The sequence below is a fragment of the Peromyscus californicus genome, unplaced genomic scaffold (assembly GCF_007827085.1).
Source record: "Peromyscus californicus insignis strain IS unplaced genomic scaffold, ASM782708v3 Scaffold_4__1_contigs__length_199733344, whole genome shotgun sequence".
Taxonomy (NCBI): domain Eukaryota; kingdom Metazoa; phylum Chordata; class Mammalia; order Rodentia; family Cricetidae; genus Peromyscus; species Peromyscus californicus.
This window is the reverse complement of record NW_026294562.1, coordinates 152,773,777-152,800,034: the sequence shown is the minus strand read 5'-3', so window position 1 is coordinate 152,800,034 and position 26,258 is coordinate 152,773,777. Positions and strand designations below refer to the sequence as shown.

Sequence of the window (26,258 nt, the reverse complement as noted above, 5' to 3'; positions counted from 1 at the left end):
GTTGCTCTCAAACCCTGCCTGTCCTACAGCCTCAGCAGTCCCCATGTCCTCAGACTGACCTTTAGAATTGAGACAAATGTCCCTCAAAGGCTGGTGGAGGGGGAGAAAGCATCTCCTGTGCTCTTGGCCCTCCTTGTCCCCAGGCTGCAGATAAGAGTCCTCCTTCGGGGAGGGTCCGAACTTCTCTTCAGGATGACTCCGGTTCTGAGAGCCGTCAGACTGCATACTTCCACAAGGCTCTATTTTCATTCTTATACGTTTTCTTCCGTGGATATACGGTATCACTCTGTAGCTCAGGCTGGGGTGGAAGTTACCATGTAGCCCAGGCTAGCTTCTAACTCTTTGGCAATTGTCCTGCATCAGCCTTTCAAGTGTTGGGATTGCATGTGTGAGCCACCACACTCAGCTCCCATCTCCTTCATTCCGAGATCTTGACCCTTCTCCACATGGGAAGACTGGCTGACTCTTTAATCCACTTGTGGAAACACCCGCACACAAGTTACCTTCATTGTCTCTGGGAGGGCATGTCCTTTCCTGACTGTAATATGGTAGTCACATAGAGGTAAACCACTAGACAGGCAGTCGCGCATTACACTCATTTTTTGTTTTGTTTTAATGGTTTTTTGAGACAGGGTTTCCCCCTTGTAACCCTGACTGTCCTGGTACTTTCTCTATAGACCAGGCTGGCCTCAAACTCACATAGAGTCACCTGCCTCTGTCTCCTGAGAGCTGGGATTAAAAGCGTGTGCCACCACCACCCGGTTCACACTCAGTTTTAAGGAGTTTACAAGCTGAGGGAGGAGAGTCACTCCCTCCCTCTGTGAACCTCAGTCTACAAAATCCTTCTTAGCATTGCTGTGTTGAGTCTCTGTAGCTTACTTAGCAGCCACAGATGTCCAGGATGTCCACTGGCAGAGGGTGCATAGCATTTCTGGGTTTTTCCTGTTCAAGTCCGGCCACCCCGGGGTGGGAGACAATCTCCTCCCGTCATGCCTCCAGGCTTATTTCCTCCTCCTCCTTCTTAGATGAGCTCATCAATTCTGTTTCTTCTGAAGTCATTCTAGACCATGTAAAAGATGGCATCCCCCAGCCAGCTTCAGGAGTGACTACACATGCATTTGTAACACTCTGAAGAGGCTCCCCAAGCCTCTGTTCCCTACCTACCCTGTCTGCTCTGTTCCCCATCAGTCACTGCTCTGGCTGAAGGAGTGGGAGACCCCTGTTAAACTGAAGCATGCCTCTGGGAAACACATTAAGCTATTGACAGCTGGACACAAATTAGTTTATCAGGCACAGAGTTGAGGCACTAGAACGAAGGTGTATCACTTTAGGGTGGAAGAGAGGCAAGCAACTCCACGGATGGGCCTCTCTCCTAAGGAGGGAGCAATGGTATCTTCTAGGGTGCCAGGCCACCAACTGTTTCACCCCTGGCCTTCCTTGTCCCTCTTCCCTGCCTCGAGAATCAAGAGCCCCCAACCCTGACTCACTCCAGAGTTAATCGTTAGAAGAGCTGGGTAGATGGGCAAATTCAGAGTGAACAGGAGGGAATCAGTGAGCGTTGAGTGATATCGGATGGGAAGGTCTGGAACACAGCACAGAAAAAGCAGACCCAGGCTCTGAGCCTGCAGGAGTGCACAGTAACCAGACTGTGCACTGTCATCACGAGAGTTCAGGAGAGGCCAAACAGGAGGTAGACCAAGCTGGGGGCAGGGAGTGTCACAGCCTGTAAGGGTCAGCACAGAGTTGACAGGCCCAGGGGATGGGTCAGGAGGCCAGGACTGGAAAAGAGGCCACCAGCTGGGAGGAAGTAGAGCACTGTCCCATGTCGTCCAAACAGGCTAATCTCCTCCAGTTTACATCAAAGGCCATGGCTGGAGACCGCGGAAGTGAGAGGCAGCTAGCTTGGTGGATGTTGAATCACTCCCCAAGGCAAGGTGTGTCTGCAAATCTGCAGAGACTTGACACCTGCTGGGGGTAAACTCACAGCTGTCACCCCCAGGAGCCACCCGTGGCACACAGCAAGCAGCTGGCCTTGGCCGCACACGGCTTCCATTTAGGTACTCACGCCTTGTCGCCTCATTTCAACTGTCCTCTCCCTCTCTGCAGCCTCTACCATTTCAAACGTGTCCCATTACTACAAAGGTCTGCCCCAAACAGGAATTTGGACACAGTGCTCTTAGTTTATGGGTTAAAGAAAGGTGACACCCCTCCTTTGCAGGGACCTCACTGGCCTCAGCCAAGTGATGACCCTAACTTCTGCCATCCAGTGGTCTTCATTGTGGCTGCTCCACCCCTGCCGTGCCACTTGGTCCCTGCACCTCCTGGTGTGGGTGTCCCCAGATGCCTCTCTGTTTCCCTAGGTAAAATCTGTCACTTGTGAGTGCTTCTCAGGCTGTGCATACCTTCTTCCTTGTGGCCCAGTTGTCCAATGTGTCTGCTTGCTTTCCTCCCAGTCACACACCAGACAGGCAATTTTCCTACTTCTCAGTACCCCACCCAAGGCTGGGAACGCACTACACCAGAGAAGCTCAAGAGCCAGCACATCTATCTACTGCGTATGAGCATGGAAGGACAAGTCCCCACGTTAGTCCCTATGTAGAAATCCGGGCAAGTGCATTTAGTGTCTCCGCTGTTCTTCTACCTTCTTGCATCATGAACAATTTTTCTGTTTCTGACCAGCAAAGCCTGCATTTGGGACTCTGCAGTGACTTCCTGGAGAATGTCTCTGTTAGTGTTGCAGCTCTCCTAGGAAGTGTGAGGAGCCCACAGCAGCTTCCCTGGTGAATGCATGGACCCCTGGGCTGGTAGCATCTACACAGATGCTCTGACTTCTAGTCTTCCTCCCCAGACCATGGGCCCTTAGATAAAATATAAAACAGCAATAGACAGCCTCTGCTTTGCTGTCTTGGCCAGTAAGATTTTTGTCAAGCTTTAGTTCTGGAAAATAAAGATATTTTAAGATTTAGCTTCTGACTATATGTCTATTTTAATACAAAACATGCATTTCCAAATGTGTGTGTGGTGTGCTGTCCCCTCTAGGCTGTACCCCTACCCTTGAGCCACAGAGACCTGGTAACTTCCACTCTGGGGCACATACCATGGCAAGCGCTAGGGGTAGGCAGACACTGGAGGGGGACACAATAGTTAGGGCTGCAACCTGTCTAGTGGGACGAGGTAGAAAAATATAAGTTCACAGAGTTAGCGGTGAGCCCAGCAGTGAGGCGACACCACTGGCAGAAGAGAGGAGTGTGGGGGCGGGGGAGAAAGTCGCTGCATTTACAGAGTCAAAAAAGTCCTTCAGAGCAGGTGAGCCTAGAGAGGAGACCTCAGGTGAGTTTAGGGAAACAGTGTTCCAAGGGAAGGAACTGTCAGATGCGAGATGGGAAGGGCCTTGATATGCAGTGGGCTGGAGCATGGGAAGTCAGGGACGGAGGGTGGAAGGGCAGGTAGCTAAGCCAAAGAAATTAAATTTAAATTAAATCAATTAACTAATTATATTAATTACATTAATTTAATTAAAATTTTACTTACTTATTTTTAACAATGAGAGAAATCAAATCCTGAAGGATGGAAGTTATAGGGAAACATTTTCATTTGCTTGGTCTGTTTTAAAAATCATTCTTCAAAAGATTGGGACCCGTCTCCTCACTTCCCCTCATTGTGAAGTTTTGGCTGCTGAAAAGAACATATAATAACACGAAATAACATATAATAGGTTGGTTCCAAGAATCTTAGCCCAACTCTGTCAGTTTGGGGGAGGCAACATTGCCTTCCTGGACTACTACTGCTGCCCAACCAGACACTAGGCTTGAGGTCCGGGTGACCAGGGTCATCTGGGGGAGGAGTGCCAATCCCCAAAGTTTCAGAGAAAGAAAAGCATAACCCAGGCTGCAGCAGGTAGAGGACACTGGGGAGGAAACAAAGCGTGGAAATGTGTCCTCGCCTGTCCCCTACTTCCCTGGCAGGCTACGGATGTCCTTTCTCCTGCAGCTGCCAGGTGTGTTTGAAAACATCCAAGCTCCATCCTTCACATAGCAGGAAATAAATATCTCCAGGGGTGTGGACCCGTGTGTGTGTGTGTGTGTGTGTGTGTGTGTGTGTGTGTGTGTGTGTGTGTGTGTGTTCGCGCGCCGCGCTCGCGCAGGCGCTCGCATGCACACACCTCCCTGCGTGCCTGCGTCTATCATACAACCACAACCCAGATTCCAGCTGCCTCGGGGTGCCAGTGGCTACTATGGGACAATTTGGGTGAGTTTGATGCAGAAAGTGAGATGGAGCTGAGCACATGTTGGGGGAAATACAAGCTGATGTGCTGGTTAAGAACCAGAATGGTCCTGGAAGCCACAGCCCCCTCTCGGGATCGCAGCCCGCCCTCCTGCCCAAGGCTGTCCCGCCTACCCTCGCCCTCTTCGCAGGAGTTAAGGACCTCCCCGCTGGGCTGGCTGCTCTCCGGTTCCCCCTGCACCAGGCCCTGCGACAGTGGCCGGTGGCCCCCCTCCACCACGCGGAGCCCCAGGGGCCCCAGCGTCTGCGCGCTGGTGCACAGAGGGAGTTAATTGGATCGCGCGGAGGGAGCACCGCACTCCAGAAGTGTGGGCGCGGGGCTTCTGTTTCCGCCTTGGGTTCCCCCAGGGCTGGGCGAAGTGACCTCCGTAGCCTACCAGGGATGCCCCAAGGGGCTGCAGAAGAGTGGACGACCTGGCGCCGGGGCCAGACCAGGGACTTTGCCGGCAGGTGCTTCGGCTCCTTTTTTCTTCTCCCTTCCTCTTTCCCCTCCCTCCTCACCCTGAAGTAAGATGAGCGTGATGCTGTGGCGCTGGGAACAGAATAATTCCACCATGAAGCTGGTAAGGGCACACGGCAGACTCGCAAGCTCCACTTTGCTCTTTTGCCTGACAGCCTGAATTGTTATTGAAGTGGAAAATCCCCGATTCCACAGTTGGTATTTCTCTTTTTGTTTCGAAGGTAGATTTCAGTGTGGTGTGTGTGTGTGTGTGTGTGTGTGTGTGTGTGTGTGTGTGTGTGTGTGTGTGTGTAGGGAGCAGAGCTGAGATACTTATCTCCCCATCCCTTCCACATGTGTCTCTATGCCTTGCACCTCCAGGGTCATCTCCTTGGTGCAAAGCTGAATTTTCCAGTCGGCTGTTGGGTCAGCCTGGCCTGCCTGCCTCCTGGACCCCTGGCCAGCATTGTGTTGTAGTCCTTTAGAATGCACGTGGCTACTGCTCCCCCGTGGGCTGGCTCCTTTGGGGTTGGGGGTGGGAATATGTGCCGCCCCCCCCCCCCCCTTCTTATCCTCCCTCACAGTGTTCTGGTAGTTCTCCTTAAAGCGTGCAAGAAGCCTCCAGGCTTCAGGTACTTTTCCCCTCTGTTTTCAAAAGTAACCGCTGCTTCCCGGGAGAGGTGAGGCCAGCAGTGCTTTCCTTGAGGCTCAGGGAAGGTTGAATTGTTTTCCCATCCCAAGCAGGAAACGTGATCCAATCCAAAGGCTCTTCTCCTGGCTTTGGCTTTGTGCAGTGTTTTTTGATTTTTTGTTTTTTTAAATCAGATGGTTTCAGCTGACAGGGATAGTGATTCCCCCATTGAAGTCAGGGAGTGCTAGGATCTAGTCAGTGTCCTTAGCATGCAGTAGACAAAGGTTCCCACTTTGCAGATCTAGTACGGAGCTTGGTGTATAATAAAAGCTCAATAAAGAATAGGATGGATAAGCTGGAATTCATACCTTTGGGGGTGATCTCATTAAAGATGCTGTTTTAAAACAACCCCAGCAAAATAATGGACACAGAGCCTGAGTCTTCACATAATGAGGTGTGTGTGTTGGAAAAGCACACCTCAGTGTTCACACTGCGTGTGTTATGATTGGCCTGTGTAACCTGAAGCTACAGTTTTACAGCTTGGTTTAAGGTGCAGTAACATTAGCAGACATTACGTGCCTTTGCTGCTCCAGGTCAGGATGGCAGCTCCTTAATCCTTTCCTGCAACCTTCTTCCAGCTTGCTGTGGGAGAGCCAGCGTTCAGTTCACCTTGCTTCTTACCCAAGCCGTGCCTGAGCTGCCACTCCGCCATGCAGCACAGGAGGGTCGGGGCCCAGTCTGAATGGCAAAGGTTGCCAGACCTAAAGCTTTTCAGAAGAAAATTGTATGAAGAAAATTCTGTACCAGGCAGGGAAACCATAAAACAGCCCCAGTAGATGGCATCTGGGGATGGGTGACAGGTGCCTGAGGTCAGAACTGGGACATCCTCGCTGTCTCTTTAGCTATAGAGAGAGCTTTCTTCTGCAGAGGTCAGGGGTCAGTCTTTATTGGGTCTGTCTGAGTCTTTAGACATGTCTCATTTTCAAATGAACTGTGAGGACCACCTAAGGTGGTTGTACCCCTTTTCCCAAACAGGCAGAGGAGGGGTCCAGGAGCTCAGACAACCTGCTAGCATGCACAAGGCAACAGTTATTATTCCGGGTACCCCACAGTCCAGATCCCAGTCAGGAAAATGCCTGGCTGGGTCTTGATGTTCAGAGCCTCGTGTGTCCCCTAAGTGGGCCTCAGCCCTTCTGCAGAGTCTGAGGAGCAGCAAATACATTACACATCAATGTATCAAGCTACCAGCCATCTGCTGAGAACTTGCTCTGCTGGGAACGTGACCTTAGTGGACACACCAGCTGCATCACTGAGGGCCTTTTCTCACACCGACTCCGGGTTTTAATTCTAACCTTGCCATTTACTAAGTCTGAACCCATTTCCCTTTCTGAAAGACAGGGTTTTGCAGTTCTCTGTCCTTGTGCAAAGATGATACAGGGTGGTCTAGGAACAGGCTCCAGACCAGAGTCTGAAACACTGGTGTGGATTAAGTGGGAAAGCCAATATTCTTGTCACTGTCATTTTCTTTAGCTATCTGTGTCCCACTTTGCCTGTGATGCTGGGGGAATGGCTTGGAGAAAGCAAACCTTTCTTATCTTTGAATCATTACTGGCTCTCAGCAGGTGGGAGTTCCCTGAGAACCCTTAGAAGTCAATTGTGTGTGAATAACCACCCACAATGGGGCCTGGGGCCAGAGGTGGGTGCCTGAACTTTTATCATCGATGCAGTTCAATAAACATGAAGTCGGCTAACCCACAGCTTGAGAATTCATTGCTCTAGTTGAATAGTGGAGAAGAGGTTTTACTTCACATTTTATTTTAAAGCTAATTGGATTTAAAAAAAAATAAGGTCAAGAATCATTAGAGACAAAGTTTGAATCTCTCTGTGTTATCTCTGCAGGGGAATGTCAGAAATGTACCTGCCCACCTTGGAGAGAAGGCAGTGACTGGTAGATCTTCAATGAAACAAAGTGAGAGGAGGTGACTGCTCAGGCCTGATGCTCCTGCTGGGAGTGGATAAGCTTAGGCACAGCCAGGAGCACACTGTGGGTGACTGTGACATCCTTGTCATCCCTCAGCTCCCTTCTCTTAGATTCTTTGGTGTTAGGCAGGGCATGGAGAGACAAGGAGGTGATGCTGGAGCAGCTGGTATCACAGGAGTCGTGGTAGCATCCAACCCACAGAGTGGTGGGTGAAAAGATACCCAGAGAAGCACTGGTCCCCCCACTTGCAGTCTGTTCTAGCACAGAGCTCTGGTCATGCGACTTCTAGACCTTGGCTTCCAGGTCTGTAACTAGGGACCAGAGCATCTCCCAGGACTGCTTTGAAAACTCGGGAGAAGATGCTTGGGCTGGGTAATTAGTTGATGGGAGGTGAAGGGCAGCCATCTGACTAGGAGGTGATCTAGGAGTGTGTGTGTGTGTGTGTGTGTGTGTGTGTGTGTGTGTGTGTGTGTGTGTGTGCATGTCTCTGCACACAGAGAAGGGAGCAGTGCCCCTCATGGCCAGCCGTGCCAAGCTTGAGGAAGTACCACTCAAGACTCTTTCTGTCCAACTTTTCCTTATATCTCAAATCTTACACAGTGACCATACATTTGTGGTCAAGAAGAGATAAAAAGAGTTGCTAAAATAATCTTAATAGCCTGTGTGTAGGGAGACTTTATTTTGCAGATTACATGGATTCTATTTCATCTTCCCACAACTCCGAGAACCAGAAACTATTTGATAATAACCCCTGCTTGTCCGGATGAGGACAAGGAGGCTCAGAGTTCCGTGACTTGCCTCTGGGTTTTCAGTGGCAATGACTGGGTGTCACACTGCTCGCTTCCGAGACCCGTGTGCCTCCTAGAGACCAGCAGGGCTCGGGCACAGATAGGGCTGCAAGAGTGTATGACCTGACCATGCCCTCTGAAGTGTTTCTCTTTGTGGGCCTCTTTGTGAGCTGCTCTGGCCTATTGCCCTGCTTTACACTGGGGGATGCTGGGGACAAGGTGCGGAGGAAAGTCAGGGTGGGTGAGTGGTTCTGAAAACAAACAAAACAAACAAACAAACAAAAACAAAAATCAAAACACTTACAGGGCCCTCCCTCAAAATGATGGAGAAAGCAGCTCTGAATGGAGAATAATGAAAAATAATGGTGCTGAATGTGCCACTAACCTTTGACCTTTCCCCAGAGGCACTGGTCAGTCTGCCCACCCCCCTCCCCACACGCACAACCTGCCCTTAGCTAGGCCGAAAGGGAAATTAGAAGGAGTCGGGGGCTGTGGGCCTCTGTATGCCTTCCTACAGTTGTTCTACTCAGACTCAAAGCCCGGGAAGCAACAGAACTGCAGAGCCTGCTGCGGTCCCCCAGGTGCTGTCTTCAAAACACGGGCGTGCTTGCTCACTTGGGCAGCACAGACAGAGAAGATTAGCATGGTCCCTGTGCAAGGAGGGCACTCAAATCTGTGAAGCGTTCCGTACTTTTAATATGTGAGGGAAAACAACAAACCCAAAAGACTAGTGTGCATCTTGGGGGATGGGTCAGGGGGTAAGGTGATTGCTGAGCAAGCTGGAAGACCTGAGTTCAGATCCCCAGCAGTCATAAAAAAGCCGAGTGTGGTGGCCTGTGCCTGTAGCCATACCACTGGGGAGGTGGAGCGAGCAAATCCCAGAGGCTTGCTGAGCAGCCAGCTAGTCTCGCTGAAATGGTGAACTCCAGGCGCAGTGAGAGACGGTGTCTAAAGAAAGAAGATGGAGAGCGGTAGAGGAAGGCGCTCAAGCTGACCTCTGGCCTCCACAACATGCATGTGGGCGGGCCCACAACATGCATGTGGGCGGGCACATCTACCCACGTACATGCACCATGCACAAACAGCACACGTGCCTGTTTGGTGTTTTCTTTTTCCAGCTTGAAATAGAATTGAAAGAAAGAAACATTTAAGGTGCTCCGTGCAACGGTTTTGACGTATGTACACACAGTGAAATGATCACTACCATGACACTAACACACACATCCCTTGCCGCAGTGAGCCCTTCCTCACCTCTCCCTGAATAGGCTGTTTCTCATTTCATCAACTACAGTTTTTTCAGAATAAAGTTCACGGGCACTCATTAGAAGTTACTCCCGTCTTTCACTGGGAAATATCAGTTATTTCTGATCTTGGACATGGTAAGGTTTTTCTCTGCTTTCCACTAATTGTAACTGGCACAGACTTTTCCATCTGCTGGCTACTGGACTCTATCTGTTTTCTGTTAGTCCCTTAATGCTCAAGGGCAAGAAATTCCACCCTTTCTTCAAGAAGCCAGGTTGGGGTAGACAGGAATGCTTCCATATGAATCTCTACTGTGCGTAATAAGCCTTGGTATTCATTTCAGAGTCAAAACCGTCGCATATGCAGAAGGTTTAGCTTTGGTTAATTACTGGGAAAGTAAAGACTGGAATATTGAAGAAGAAAGCAAACCCCTGAAATTAGCAAGTAACTTCTTTGGATGACATTTGGGGTGGTTACCCATTTTCCTTCATTTTTGTGTTAATAGAGGCATAGAGATTTATAATTAGTCCCTCTGGTGACCCAGCTGTGCCTATGTTACCGACATAATTGTTTTTGTATGGAGTTAGTACAAAACATGTTTCGGTTTCTATTTCTGACCTCTACTATATAATGCCACCCACCCAGAAGACATGTGGCTAACTAAGCCTTTCCTTAGGGTCTCTAATCTATCTAGGACATGTAGGCTGCTGCCATCCTAGCCAGCAACCAGCCCAGGGCTCGTCCCAAGGGTTGTTCTTGTGATTTTCATGTCATTGCAGATGTGCTGGCTGTGGCGTGATAAGGGTTACAGGCTGAGAGGTGGTAAGACAGCCAGAGAGCCAAGCCAGCCACCCAGGATCCTGTGGGGCAGGGGGGCAGGATGAGGTGATGCAGGTCTGCTCAAACACGGCAACTAGACAGGTGTGCTGGAGAGACTTGGAAAGGCTGGGAGGTAGCAGAGGCTTGTCCTTGCTGCTGAAACTGTTAACTCCATACTGTCGTGACACTGTGAAGTGAGACAGAGATGCTGTCACCCAGATGAAGTTTCGGGATTCTGGACTCACAGACAATGATGCCATCCTCAGTCAGAAATCTTCAGTGCAGCCGAGCTTGTAAAGGACGAAGGCCCGACTGTCCGTAGCATTCAAGGCCTTCTGTGTGGTTGTGTTTTAGCTGTCTCTATTTGTCTGTGCTGCTTCCAGATAGGAGCTGTTCATTCCAGCTGGCAGAGCCAGCAGAGGTCTGTACTCAGGCTTTTTTGGTTTTAACTTGTCTGTATACTTGTCTATTTTCTCTTTTAACATTCATTGGCATTGTTTATATGTATATATATGATGTATATGCAAGTGTGTGCAGAGCAGAGGACAATTTTGGGGTGTCAGCTTTCTCCTACTTGTTGAGGCAGGAGCTGTCTTGTTATTGCTGATCAGCCTACTCCCGGCAATTTTCCTGTCTCTGTTTCCTATCTCACGGTAGGAATGCTGGGATTACAGATGGGTGCTGCCACGTCAGGCTTTTGTCCTCCCTCCTCCTCCCAGAGCTGAGAACAGAACTTGGGACCTGGTGCTTGCTAGGCACGTGCTCTACCCCTGAACTAAATTCTCACCGCCGTAATTTATTAATTTTTATTTTATGTGCCTTGATGTTTTGCCTGCATGTATGTCTGTGTGAGGGTGTCAGAACCCCTGGAACTGGAGTTACTACAATTTTGAGTTGCCATGTGGATGCTGGAAATTGAACCAGGGTCCTCTGAAAGAACAGCCAGTGCTCTTAACCAATAAGCCATCTCTCCAGCCCCACATCTGGCTTTTTTTTTAACATAGGTTCTGGAGGTTGAGCTCAGGTAGTCAGATTTGCAGGAAAAAAAAATCACTTTCACCTGCTGAGTCGTTTCACCAGCCCGACTCATTCATTTTCCAAAGCCACATCAAGTCCCCATTCTTCTAAGAAGCCCCCTGGCCACGCCACCTCCTCATGTAGAAGCAAACCATTGAAGGGGATATTGAGACACTGGCCTCTCTCTCTTTTTCACTTACTGGTAGCAATAGGGTTAAAGCAGTTTGTCCTACCCTGGGTTACCAAATTGCCACAGCCTCAAAGCAGTGAGGCAAACCATGGATTGAAACCTTCAAAACAGTGTGCCGAGATAAACCTTTCTTGTTTCCAAACTGGTTTAAACTCGAGTGTTTTGTTATAGTTAATGAAAGCTAATACACAATCAAATTAAATCCTGAGTTCCACTACCTTCAGCATTGCACCTTCTCTGTCATAAGCATCATGGGGATTCTGTGAGAGTTAAATGAGCTACTGCAAACAAAGTCTCAGTCCAGGGCCTGAGTTATAAAGTCATCAAGCCGAGGTGAGGAATTGTCCTCTCTGAGCCTGGGAAGGCACTGAGAATAGGCATGTTATTGTTTGGGTTGGAAATTAAGCTGAGCAGTAGACTCAGGAGATGCGCTTATTTGATCTGTCCGTTTCCCCACATGATCTTGTGGAGGGTAAGAACCACCGTGCTTGCATGCTGAACTCAAACTCCAGTTGACTGACTTTGAGCGAAGCAGCCACAGCCAGAATGAACAGCGGAGTCCAGGACTGAGAATCCTGGAATGTCATGACTGTCAGACAAGGAGTCCCAGCCATGCACTTCAGAAAGGAACCAGCCTAGGGCTTCTTGTTTATGACCACTCTCCACACACCTGCCATTACTCACCCTTTGAGTCTCTCTAACGGAGGTGCAAAAAGAAGAGCCAGGGCTTAGAACTGCGCCTGGAAAAGCCATGTTTCTTTGGCAATGGGCCGCAGATGACGTAACCCTATGGTATCTCGTTACCCAGTTCTTGGCTAATCTTTGTATAAAACTTGTTTAGGTGAAATTTGAGTCTGGAGAAGCCAGTTAAAGTACATTACTTTCTCGCTGTTGAATGCCTCCTGGACTTGGGATAACATTTAATCTAAAGAGTAAAGTGATATTTCCTGAGATAGCAATGAGTTCATGTTTGGAAATTAAACCAACTGAGTTTATTGCATCATTTTTTTTTTTTAAAGTACAAACTGTGGCAGTAGATGTTCTCTCTACCAAGTAATGTCTAGCCTGGCCGCTGCATGGGGAGCCATAGACATAGCAGTTTTCAACTCTTAGAAGCTGACCCACTGCCTCTCTGGCTGTGTATGATTCCAGCTTGAGCCATATTTTGGTCTAAGGGGGCTATTATTTGAATATGTAGTTTTCAGGTCCAGGGAAACTCGGCAGCCAGGCCTGTTTTAGATCATGCTTCCTGAGTTTGTGCGACTTGTTCCCTGCCCTTTTATCCTTTGCAAGATGTTTCACTCTCTGTGAAGAATGAATGAGCAGCCACCTTATGTCTGAGAAGGAGACTGCTGTTTGTGGGTGCTTGTGGACGGCAAGCTAGCCAAAGAGGGGAAAGAGTGAATGTGGGAAATCAGAGGATGAAACGTCTCCCTGTCCCTTTTTTCCCCAAGTTGTGTATATTATAGACATGTGAGGATCCATATATGATTGACCTAAACTCCTAAAAGGCACTTGACAAAGACTGTCTACAGTTCCATTCCATGACATTTAAACTGCAAAGTCCTGGGGCTGAAGAGATGGCTCAGTGGTTAAGAGCACTGGCTACCCTTCCAGACGACACAAGTTTGGTTCCCAGCACCCACATGGTGGCTCACAATCATTTGTAACTCCAGTCCCAGGGGATCTGACACACCAGGCATGCATGCAACACAGACACACATACAAGCAAAACACCTAAACATGTAGAGTAAAAATGAAACTGTCAAGTCCTATTGACTGGATCTACATGGGCATGGATATGGATAAAGAATGTCATCTCACATGCCTTGCTTTTGACTGTGTCATCTGAACCCTTCTTAGCATATGCATTTTCATAGAAGAGCTGATACTTATCTTACTTGGAGAATATGGTCCTGGGACAAGATCCAGAGACAATCACCAATCCCTTTTCATCAGAATCAATGGCAGCCACAGAGGTGCCGTCCTTTCGTTCCCTAGAAGTCACCCAGCACCTGCTACATGCCCAGTGCTCAGTCACCACTTTTATTTTTCAGCAGCATGCAGAGTGATTACATGCAATCCAGGGTTTCTTATTATAAACCTAATAAAAACAAGTAAGTCCATGGGGTAGCTAGTGGGAAAAGCTGAGTCTCTTGTGCCTCTAAACCTCTTGGTTTTAGCTGCAACTGGGTCCCAACCCAGTAGAGATTCACTCCACCATCAACATTGGCTAAGCATTTCCAGGGTTCTACAGTGACATGCTATGTCCTTGATGTTTGAGGGCAGCTCCAGGAATCTTCTGGCATGGCTCCTGGGTAAACCCCAACACACTGGGTCTGGGGAAAATGGAAAATGTAGACATCTACCTTGCACCTGTCATTTGGATGCCGCCTCATATGTGCCCTGCAGGCTTCTTCCCACACTTTTCCTCCTTGGAGAATGTGGTCCTGGACTGAGACTGGGGCAAGACACCAGGCCCTTTACATCAGAAACAAGTTATCACAAGGCCCCATTACTTCTGGGTTTTACTGTGTGTTCCCAAGAAGGGCCCATTGGGTTCTGGGTCTCAACTTAGTGGATGTAGAGTTAATTCACTTGTTGTATATAATAACAGGCTATCTGATGAAGACATTTAATTCTGATACTTGGGGTTACGTTTGGAAGATGGGTTGAGCCTCCTTGAATTTCTGTGGCTTCAGACTGTCCATTGGAGTGGTGGATCTCTAGTTGTTCTGGGTCTTAAATGCTTTGCATGCACCAGATGCTGTGCCCAGTCCAGGAAATAGGAAGGCGATGAAGATGCCCGCTCCTCCCCCAGCATTTGTGTTGTGGAGGGCTTCTCTCATAAGCGTAAGCTGGATTCTAGTATTGCAGGAAAGGCATCTGCTGGTGAGCGTGCCTCTTAGTAGACTCACAGGCAGGGCTTGCCAACTGGTTGTCAGTGGCAAGCGGAGACAAGGAGAGTTTGAAGAGTCCTGAGGCTTTTAGCCTGGGAAATGCGTACTGCAGTCTTGAGAGATCCGTAAGGCAAGAGGGAGTTGCAGCAGAGAGTAGCCAGCTAGACATGATGGATTGGTTTTGGCAGTACCACGTTGGAAGTTATTCATAGCATTTTTCAAGTTCTGTTGAATATTTATCTACACTGTGGTCCAAATGGTACAAGTGGAATGTGAATCAACGTAAGCAACGCCTGTGCCCCCATCCCTCCTCTCCTCCTGGGGACAGAACCCATGGCCTTCACTAAGCTGCCTTGTTAGCTCCCCAGCTCCAGGATGGTTGATAAGTTGCAGAAACTCTGACTGAATCCAAAGGCAAGCTGCCTTCTTACCTCACCTGCTTGAGTCCACAGCGTCAGCATAACCTGTCTCACCCCAGGCTCTAAGGAATGAGGAGAAAGAGGTCCAGAGGTGCCTCTCCTGAGAGTAAAAGGGACTTCATGGAGCCTCGTGCCTGGCTTTAAACACAGCAACACTACCTACTGGTGACCTAGTCCCAAGGCATCCTTTGGTATCCAGGTAGAACTGGTACCCAAACTCCTGCCAATAGCACAACCTGTGATGCTCAGGTACCTGTGTAAAACGGTGTTTTCATATGACCTACACACACCTTCCTGTGTTCTTTAACTCATCTGTGCATCGCTTACAGAACTTAATACGATGGAATAGCATGAAATTAGTTATTACACACACTGTTTAGGTCTGGACACGTTCAGCAGAAATGCAGTTTTTAAAAAAGATTTTTGATCTGTTGCTGGTTGAATTGCAGATTAGGAACCTGTGGACACACAGAGGGTGCCCTACGCTGACCTGTGCCACACCAGATTAGGCACAACTCCTCTTGTGGGAAGAGTGGCCCGGTTATAGAGAAAACGTCAAATAAATGAGTAGAGAGTCATTTTCTTCGGAACCTAAGTGGGAACTTGGGACAAAGGGCAAAGGGGGAAAGCTCCATTTCTTTCCATGAACGTGGTTGCTTGCTGCCAATCTTTCCACAGAGAAACTGGGGCAAGCAGACTCGTGTGGACAGAACACTTCTACACACTACTCAGCATGAACCTGGAGCTGCCATTTGTGTGTGTGTGTGTGTGTGTGTGTGTGAACAGCATGCCAGATGGATGACTGGCTTCTCAGCAGGACATAGGACCCCCACCCCTCCCCGAGGTGGCTGCTGAAGCTGAGGAGGGAGTCTGTGATGCACTGACATTAGCAACAGCATAACTTGGTCCAGATCATCATGATCTTGGACAAATGTCAATTCGTCTGGACCTCAGAGTCTCTGGTGGGAACCTTGGAAGATTAGCTGAGTCTTTTCTCATGGGGAGTCAGCACTGGTGCTCAGTAGATGGTAGAGTTAAGAGGGTTCTGGGAATGGCTCAGTGGTTAAGAACACTTAGTCCTCTGGCAAAGGACTCAAGTTCAGTGCCCAGCACCCATGTCAGGTGGGCCACAGCCACCTGTAACTTCAGCTCTGGGGAGGTTCAGTGTCTTCCTCTGGCCCTCATGGGCTCTATATGCATGTGCATGCACACATACCCACACACCTCTAATTAAAAATAGTATTTTTTTTTTTTTATTTAAAAAAGGTTCTAGAAATTCGGACTTGTCTGCAGGCTAAGGGACCTTTAGAAAGCTTCCCGTAGCTGGGACTTGAGGGCCGACTGGAGGGAGGTGGGGTTAGAAAGGGGAGATTGCAGGTGGGGTGAATGGTAAGCGGAAAGGCACGGATTTTCGTGACTTTATGAAATCTTTGTGCAGCTAGCAGGAGAGCGACTCGTGCGCCCTAGGTGTTCCTGGCTCAGAGGACTAGGAATTGACTCCCTTCTTAGAGAGCTTACATGCCAACCCTGACGTTTACTTGCTCCATTCCAAGCAGTGTGGTGCCAAGGATAATTTAGCATGAATATTTCAAGGGTAATACGTTCCAGATGTAGTGCTAAATAACGCCCCCGTCAGCCCCCCACCTTTGCTCTTTCTACTCCTGCAAGCCAGGGTTTCTCGGCCCATCTCCTGGTTGACATCTGCTTGACAGACAAGTCCCTGAAGCCTGTCCCACAGGTTACAGGATGTCCAGTAGTGCCCTTAGCATCTGCCTTTTGTGATGTATTTGGTGCCAATTCCGTCATCTCAGCTTTGGGGAGGTGAAAGCATAAAGATTGGGAATTCAAGGGTAACCTGGGCTACAGGAGATAATGTCTCAAAAAAAAAAGCATTGTTAAGCCCCTGAAATACTAAGGTCAACTAGGTGTGGTGGTGCACTTTAGTCCCAGTACTCAGGATAGAGAGGCAGTTGGAGCTCTAAGTTTGAGGCCAGTCTGGTCTACAGAGTGAGTTCCAGGATAACCAAGGCTACACAGAGAAACTCTGCCTCAAAAAATGAAAAGAAAAGAGAGAGAGAGAGAGAGAGAGAGAGAGAGAGAGAGAGAGAGAGAGAGAGAGACCTTCTCAAACCTTTGGTATAGGGAGGTTTGACCTGCCCTCCCCCAGCCCCAAGTAGAAGGCATGGATGTGTTTGCAGGCCTCACTGTTACTGGAACTGGTATGAGGTTGGTAGCTTAGCAATGCACAAAGCCTTGGGTTTCATTCCCAGCATGCATAAAACTGGGTGTGACGGTGCATGCCTATAATCCTACACCTAAGAAGGGAGGCAGGAGAATCTGAAGTTCAGGGTCATCCTCCATTACACAGTGAGTTTGAGGCCAGCTTGGGATGCACAAGACTCTTTCTCAAAAACAAGCAAACATCAGCAACAATGGGGACAGCCGAAAATGGCTTACTGTTGGGCCCTTTGTGAATATCAGCTAGGCATAGACTTGAATCCAATCAAAGAGAATCATGCAAGTTGGTATAAGAGAAGTGAACCCAGGTCTCATCTTAGAAATGAATCGGTTAGGTCTTGCTTAAAGACAGAATCACTCATGCCCTCTGAGTATGGACTGTCCAATGGTGAGATGAAGAATTGGTTGGACAGGATAGCCTATAATTGGGCTAAGCATCTTGGCACGCTGTTCTGAACATTGCTAGTTATCTTGCAGTAGCACTGGGGCCTCTCTGCCCCTCCCTGGAGCAGAGCCTCAGCTGTATGAAGCATGGAGAAGTCATGAAGATTCTTTACATTCTCAGACTACTTTCTGGGAATCTTGCAAAGCCCCGACTTCTTCTCTGATTACTCTTCTCATGGCTGAGTTCAACAGCATTTTGCAAACCTGGACTTTGAATCTGGGAAAATGCTTTATGACCATTTTTATGACCTCAAAGCAACCCACAAGGCAACTAACTTCCTTCTCTCTGCCAAAGGGGAAAAACCAAGGGCCTGGTAAATTGCCCAGGATCTCCCCGGCTCTGCCGTTCATTGTGTGCAGCTCTCATGTGCCCAGAAGGGCCATGGTTTGCTCCGGGAAGAGCCTGTCAGCAGCCTCAGCCCACATTCTTACGGCCTTCATGGTCTTCCCTGGGAAGGAGGATGGCCCAGTTCAGAGAGCCATATACGGTCAGGGCTGTATGTTTTCAATGCGGAGTTCCAGTGCAAACCCATTCTTTCATACTTGAGCCAGCTGACATCCAGAGAGGGAAAGGGATTTGCTTAAGGTCACAGACCAACATCCCTGACTTCAACCCGGTGCAGTTTTTACTCTCGGGTGCCCCAGGAGCCATTTTTCCTTCATAGAGGCAGAATAGTCTGGTGAGCACATCCAGGGCTTCTCAGGGTACAAGGTAGTCTAAGAAACAGAACAAGGCTGCTGGAGCCTCGTTTCCTCAGTCCCTGTCCAGCACAGCTACTCACCTGTGCAACCATTCAGACCTCAAATTTTCTCATCTGTGTGGGGGATAATCGTGGTCCCTCTTCTCCTGGGATCTGTGGAAGACTGTGGAGGGCTCATGGCAGTACCTGTCACAGCACAGTATTACTGCTATTCTGGCTATTGTATGAGTCTCAGCTGCTGCTCACTGGCTCTGTGACCCCAAGAAAGTGATCCAGCATCTCTGAGCCTTGGGTATCCTTTCTGTAGTGATAATTCTGGTGTAGTATGGCAGCTGATCCAAAACCAGAACATGTCTGTTTAGAAGATCCAGGCATACTCACATCTCTCATCCCAAGACGTGAGGATGCTGTGGAGGAGTCAGCTACGGCTTTGACTTGGCTCAGCACCACACAGTTGCTTGGGTCTCTCCTTTCCCAAGAGTTGGACTTGGGGGAGCATCTGCTGACTCTTCAGCATCAGTGACTTGACCACTTAAAGAGAAGACTGCTGTATTTTTTCAGGCACTGGGGAGATGGCTCCATCAGTAAAATATTTGCTGTGCAAGGGTGAGGACCTGAGTTGAGTCCTATCATTCATGAAAAGCCAGGCACTGAGGCATATGTGTGTAATCTCAGCACAGGCGGTTTCTTCTGGCTCCGGGGTCAGTCTTGCTGAATCAGTGAGCTCCAGGTTGAGTGGGAGATTCTATCAAACAATAAGGTGGAGGGTGACAGAAGAAGACACCAGCTATCAAACACACACACACACACACACACACACACACAGAGAGAGAGAGAGAGAGAGAGAGAGAGAGAGAGAGAGAGAGAGAGAGAGAGAGAGGGAGAGGGAGAGGGGAGAGGGAGAGGGAGAGGGAGAGGGAGAGGGAGAGGGAGAGGGAGAGGGAGAGGGAGAGGGAGAGAGAGAGAGAGAGAGAGAGAGAGAGAGAGAGAGAGAGAGAGAGAGAATACTACCCGCATTTTCAAATTCATGTCACTGTGATTGGGCACTTGCTACATGGCCAGAATTGTTCTGTCCCCTTACATGGATTATCTCATTTATCTGCACAACAGCCTTGTGGCTTAAGTACTATTAATGTCCCCCTTTGATTGATAGATAGTGAAGCCAAGTCTCAAAAGATAGCTTACCCAAAGTTATAGATGTAGTGAAAAGGAGAACCACAATTTTGAGCTCAGATCAATCTGGCTTAAAGAATCTATACCCATAAGCCCTCGTTAGAAACTATGCCTAGCCCCGGCTGCCGTCAAGTCTCATATAGAGCAGACATCACTCACGCTAAGAATGCCAAGAAACAGTGGCGCTTGGTCCCAGGTTAACCATTACCACCTCACCAGCTGCTGGATGGCAAGAGGACAAGCCTTCCCCTGCCCCACCCACCCTGCACTTCACATCTGCTGGGGCCTGTGAGCAGCCAGGCTGCAGAGCCCCTTTCCTTTTGCTGGGAGCATATGCTATCAGGTCTGTAGGAAGCTGTGCCTGAGGGCTGTTCAGAGGAGCTCCTGGCTCCCCAGGGAAGCTCCCGCCCATTGCTGTTGGTGAATTCATATGGCAAAGCAGTTGGGGTGCTGTAAACTCTTTCTCCCCCACAAAAACAGTTCCCAAGTGAGGATATCAACAACTGTCACTTTTCTTAAGCTAGGTAAGAGCTTGGGATGGGCAAGTGGTTGGTTAGTAGGGAGGGCTGTGACCATCCAGACGGCAGCCACCCAGTCTCCTCAAGGAAAGCCTGGCCAGGGGAGAGGTAGAAGCAGGTGGAGGTGTGGGAGAAGTTGTAGGGCTTGGGATTGACTCCTCCAAACGTCAGCATGATCATCACTGGCTCCATGTTCTGGACTTCACTTGTGCCTCCTCTATATGGAGATGGTCACCTGTTCCCGTCCAATAAGACTGTGGAGGGGAGGGGTAGCAAACATTGAACAGTGGTGCTAATAGGTTGCCCAGCCTCTGGGGATGTTTCTCCTGCCCTCTCTGCTCAGCACAGCACTGGGCCTCCAGAGGGAGGGGCCTGGGGGTGCTTACTCTGCATATGTGTGGCAAAGAGGAAACCCATTCTGAGACCTAATGGGGTATGTCTCTGCCTGTTTTCCCAAACACATATGCCTAGGCCAGGTCACAGGCCTCAAAAGTGTCTGTGCCAGGGGCACTTGCTAAAGTTCTGTGGCTATTTCCTCTCCCCACAAAATCCCAGCAGTCAAAACTCTCACTGCCAAAGTGCATGAATCTCAGCAGTTGGTACATGGCCCCTACTCCTACCCACAGCAGGACTTGGCTAGTGTCTTGGCTTCTCGGGCCTGGCTGCCCCCTAGGCTGCAGCCAGGGAGACTTTTGGACTCACTATAGAGCCGTGTTCTAGCTGTCTGGATGCCATTGGCACATCAGGCTTGTGGGGGAGCAAAGCTCTGGGCCTATGGGCCTCTGCTGTTCTTTGAGGCAGCTGGAGGCAAAGGCCTTCTCTGGAAATTTCCCAGCAGTTAGGGAGCCCACTGGGCAGGCTTCGCTACGTGCCTGGTTTATGTGTCCCTTCTGAACAGCCCTTCTGCCTTGAGACTTCCAGCTATATTGATTGATAGGTGCCCTTGATACTCCTATCTGGACACGCTTTCTGGGCTCACTGAAGCATAATGCTGTAGCACATTCTTCCTTAGAAGTTACATTTGGTTTGTTCTGAGAAGGTTTTGGGTGCTTAACTTTAAAACTGCTGAGTAAGGATTTTGAGAGTTGGAGTTATGAGGAATGGAGGAAGCTGGTAGAAGCCAGGGAGTTCCCCACAACTCAGTCTGAGTGAGTCTTTTTCTATAGTACTGTTGGAATGAGTGCCCTGCATTTTCCTGGGTGCAAACATTAAATTTGAAGGTGCCTTTTGATGTCTGTTTTTGGATTAGAGCTTTTTGGTGTGTGTCTAATCAGTTCCTCCTTTTATGGTGACTGAATTTAGAAAAGTCAATCAAAGCAGCTGAAATTCCAGCAAAGTTGCAATAGAACACATTCATGAAGCTTCGCTTCAGATCTTCCCAGAGCATTTGTTCCCCTTCAAAGGCTCTGTTCTCTCCCTTCCCTCACTGTCACCATCCTCCAGCCTCTTGTACCTGTGGCCTGACACCCCCTCACCCCCCCCACCCCCCACCCCACCCCCCACCCCACCCCCTGCTTCCTCTCCTGACCCCACCCCTCAGGTTGACCTCCTGAGAACAGAAATCACATACGTTGCTCACTATTGAAGCCTCTCTGTGGCTGCCCCCTGCATGTAGAAGAGAATCCATCTCACCTCACCCTGGAAGTGGTGGCCTGGGAGATCCCCTGTCATCCATCCTCTGCTTGTCTCCTGTCATGACCACCTGGGACTACTTCCTCTTCTTGCAGGATCTTGGTTCCCTCCCACCTGTGGGCCTGGTGGGGCCATTCCCCTTTCCTAGAACATTTGCGTTAGGGAACGAGTAAATCCTGAATGAATGTGCATTGTTTGACATGCGCACAGCCGTGTCAAAAGGACCAATGGGTGTGTCAAAGTTTTCCTCTCTTCTGAGTGTGAATGTTAACAGTGTTTGCAGAAAATGTCCACTGTATCTCCCCCGACCCTGGGTGTTTATGACCTGAAGACTGCTCCCCTACAGAACCTGCCTCCTTGGTCAGCTGTATATAGTAACCCTACCTCCTTATTTATCTGTATGTAATAACCTGCCTCCCTGTGCAGCTGGAACAGCAATAACTCCACCCCTCTGTTCAACTGTATATAATAAACTTGCTAAGCTTCCAGGATACTGCAGCCTCTCCATCTGAGAACCCAGCCCGTCTTTTCTGTCTCTGTGTTTGCAAGTATTCATTCCCTTGGGGCCCTGGTTAGGTTAATCCCAAGAACTATGCAAAGATTTAGCACCTACCACTGTCTTTTGGTGCAATGCTTCTGCCTGTGGTATCCTGAGAGGTCTCACTGCCATCACAGTGCCCTCTTCAGGTGTGGTCTCCTCACAGAGCACCACACTGGATGGCTTCCTTTGCAAGTGTGTTTGATTATTTGTCATTGATCCCACCCCGAATTTGGGATGTGCCTATTGGATTTTCTATGAATTTGTGGTACCCAGAACAACATCTGGTCAAAGGATGGGTCCAATAAACGTCTACCAAATGAATGAATAGCCTCAGGCAGGGTCCTGTGCTTAGAGTCATAAGGAGCCTTCCTTCCCGCCTCATAAGCCAACATTAGCACAGTCCCTGGAGAGGATGGATAGCATGCTGGGGTAAGATGTTGTTGCTATAGTGGTTAGATTGCATAGTGGTATCTTTTTTAATCTTTGTGTGATCTAGTTTGTGGCTCACACTTCTGATTTTTTTAACCTCCTAAGGACTGCTGGGGAGGAGCTCAGCCCATTTGCCTAACAAAACAAGCAGGACCCCACCCTGCAGAAAGCTGTGACCTTATATGCTGCTGTTGCTGGCAATAGATATAACAACCATTTCCCCAGAAGACAGTTCCTTTATCGAGTACGGTCTAGAATATTCTTTGTGACATCTTGCTAAAACTGGCTATGGCAGGTCTACCAGGGATTTGGCCAAATTCGGCCCCATGAGCAGTGAATTACTTTCTTTGCCATTGCTGCTGACCTGTGCTCCCCGTCAGACAAGTGTGTACATTTACAGGCCAGCTGGAGAGAAGATGCCAGCCACCTTTCCCTCCTGTGATTGTGAACTCGCACCTAGCGATTTCTTAGTTCCACTTTAGTTCTGTGCTCTTTCCCACTTCCCGCGTATTTGGATAACTAATTATGAGTCATCCCCTCCTGTAACTCCGCCCTAGTTCATTCTGCTGCTGTGATAAAAACAGCTTAGGGGAGGAAAGGGTTTGCTTGGTTTACACTTCTGGGTCACTGTCCGTTGAGGGAAGTCAAGGCAGGATGCTGTAGCAGCAACCACGGAGAAATGCTCCTTGCTCGTCTGTCCTCTCCCTCCCTCACAAGTGCATAGGTAGCTAACTTCCTTTATAGCCCAGGACCACCTCCCCTGGGATGGCGCTGCACACAATAGGCTAGGTCTTCCCAAGTCACTAATCCTGACAATTCCTCAAAGACAGACTAACCTGACGAAATTACTCAATTGAGATTCCTTTCAGGTAATTCTAGGCTGTGTCAAGTTGACAGTTAATGCAAACTAGGGCAAACTGAGATTCAGTATGTTGAAAACTGAATTCAGAGAGAATTTTAAATGGGGTGATCATTGAAGTCAGTGGTTTAACTTAAAAGCCATGGGTGCCCTACTTAGTGTCCTGTGAAGTGGGCACCACACTAGCTCCTGTCCCCAGCTCCCAACGGAGACCAAACACCCTGCCCAGTGCCCCAGGCTATGCCAGGCTTCTGGCCTGACTCTGGCGGGCCATTTCCCTGTAACCAAATTATTCCCAAGAGCTCACAAAGTGGGGCAGTAAGTTATTTCCAATGAATTGTGAACGTTCTCAGAGACATCTCATGCTATTTTGATAAGTCCAATAGATTAGATATTTTAAATTCTCCAGTAAATATATTTGTAATATTTGTAATATTTGACTTAACACCTTGTCACCAAGTATAGTCATTCTTATATGAGATTTGCCATTTTTGCCTGACTTGTCTACAGCTTGTATCACTTATTTACTTCCTGTTCTCTTCACATTGATTACTTAATCTGAATAACTTTATGTAAAGAGAAAACTGTTTAACTGCTCAGGCAAAAGCAGCCTTACTGGGCATCGTAGAAGGTAACCATACAAATAAATATATAGCTATTAAAATAAGATGCCTGGGGCAGAAGAGAGGACTCAGAACTGCTCTTTTTTTTTTTGGTTTTTCGAGACAGGGTTTCTCTGTGTAGCTTTGTGCCTTTCCTGGATCTCGCTCTGTAGACCAGGCTGGCCTCGAACTCACAAAGATTTGCCTGCCTCTGCCTCCCGAGTGCTGGGATTAAAGGCGTGCACCACCACCGCCGCGGCAGAACTGCTCTTAAAGAGGACTCAAGTTCAGTTCTCAGCACCCATGTCAGGTAGTTTCCAGGAGAATCTGATGCCCCCTTCTGGCCTTCTAGGGCACTACACCCATGTGCACATATTCGCACACATATACCCTCCCACATATACAAAATAAAAAATCATGAAATAAATCTTTAGAAGCCCGCTTGCACACACTCTTCTATAAAGCACACCCACCGCGGGCTTCCTTTGTCACATTTTCTGGGACATGGATGGCAAAGCTAATCTAACTGTTTATACTGCTGGGGATCGAACTCACGGCCTTATGTATGCTCAGCATGTGCTATATCACTAGCTATACCCCCGCCCATTCTCCGAGCTATTGGTGACCAGTGAGAAATAAAGAAACCTAAGGGGAGGCTCCCATGATGGACAGGATGTTTTATGGGGGAACATGGACACCCGTAAAAAAAAGCTGATTCACAGGGACAGTGAAAGTCACCTCCAGGACAGGATTTCTTTTGGCCTTTGCCATAGGACAAATGTGGGCAGTCGCTTCTTTTCCTAGCATAAGACTTTGTAGGTGTTGCAACCCTCCTTGGCTCTGGGCAGGGCTGGCTGGGCAATGCTCTCCTCTGTCAGTTTCTCAGACTGCAGTGCAGGTGAAAGACCCTGTGAGAAGGTGTCCACTTGGGTTCAGCTGGCTTCGAGGGTGGAAATAAATCTATTCCCCAGTGGTCTTGTGTGGTGAGCAGCTCCTAAGAGCGGAGCTGGGTACTGAACTGCACATAGATGGGGGTGGGGGGGGGATATGAGCCTTAGGAGCTGAAGTACAACTGGAGAACTCATCAATTGGGGTTAGTCTGGAAACTAGCAATGAGGTAACGCCAGCAGAAAGAGACATGAACGGGGCACTCACAGAATTTCCAGTGAACAGAATTCAGGCCTTCCCGCAGTTAGACTTTCCCTGAAACCTCTAGTATTGTAACCCTGAAACCAAGAATCCAACCACACCTGCCTAACTTCTGTTCTTCCAACAAGAAAGGTGGTCTCTATCTCATTCCTGCCTACCAGAAATGCAAGGCGATCTGGGCCTTGTGTGGGTTTTCTGGTTTCTACAATAGGTAGGAGGAGTTGAAAGAAAGCCTAGGACGAGGACAAAGTGGAGTGTCAACAGACAATAAAACTACTAGGAGATGAGGCAGAGAACCAGGGTGAGTGCAGATCCCATGTGCATGGTACCAGCGGCGTCAAGGAAGGAGAGTGGAGGGTGGGCTTGACCTGGGCCTTGCGGAATTCTGTCAGGGTATGTGAAAGGCTATGGTACGGAGGTTCACGGTGCGGGGAAGTCAGAGGTGAACTGGCAGGGCTAGTAGCCCTGCCGGCCTGAGGGCTTGAAAAGCCCCAGCTTCCTTTGTTCTCGGCCTTTTCTAGTCCTCACGTCTGTGCTCTTGCTTTATCTGCAGTAGTTTAGCCTCAGAAAGCCTAGTAACACATGGAAGGCCACACTAGTGTTAGCCATCTGAGCCATGATGCTAAACACCAGCAGGGCTGAGCCTGGAGCTGGCATGCCCACCCCCAAAGCAACACTGTCATGGTGTGGGTGGAAGGGAGGCAGGAGGGGAAGAGAATGAGGTCTGCATGCAAGGCTAAGAATTCTGGGCTCTGCCTTCCACCATAGAAAGGGTCCCAGAGGCTGGAGAGCAGGAGAGGAAGTGTGCAGGCGAGTGTAGCAGGGGGATGTGGGCTTGCTTATTACATGGAGAAGGCCGACCAGAGGCAGGGAGCAAGAGGAGGCAAGGCCAGTAGGCCTCTGTGCATTCAGTGTTTGCCCTCCTCTTAGGTGGCTTTTCCAAGAGCACGAACTCCTCTCTAACAAAGCCTGAACCTTAGGGAGTGTGAGGTTTTCAGTTTGGGCAATGAAGCAGCACCTTCTGAAAAGCGTGTTTCCTTCACTCAACAGTGGTTTTGATCTTTAAGGTCAAGGGTCAGCTTTCACACACACCACTCATTCTTCCTTTTTCTCTTCTGCAGGGCTTTTTAATGCCTTGACAGTGACATAAGCAATCTGATCCACACTTCCTCCTTCCCTCCCTCCCTCTCACCTGAGTTTCCTCCTCCCCCTCCTTACCTTCCCTCCTCATCTTTCTCCTCCTCTGCCACTCTCCCCCCTTC

The 26,258-nt window shown here is 48.9% G+C and overlaps 1 protein-coding gene and 1 pseudogene across 1 annotated transcript in view; both read left to right on the top strand.

The window, feature by feature from the left end:
* Nav2 (neuron navigator 2) overlaps positions 1–26,258 on the top strand; it is a 367,113-nt gene that overhangs the window by 56,737 nt on the left and 284,118 nt on the right.
* On the top strand, positions 8,719–8,818 carry LOC128095769 (uncharacterized; annotated as a pseudogene).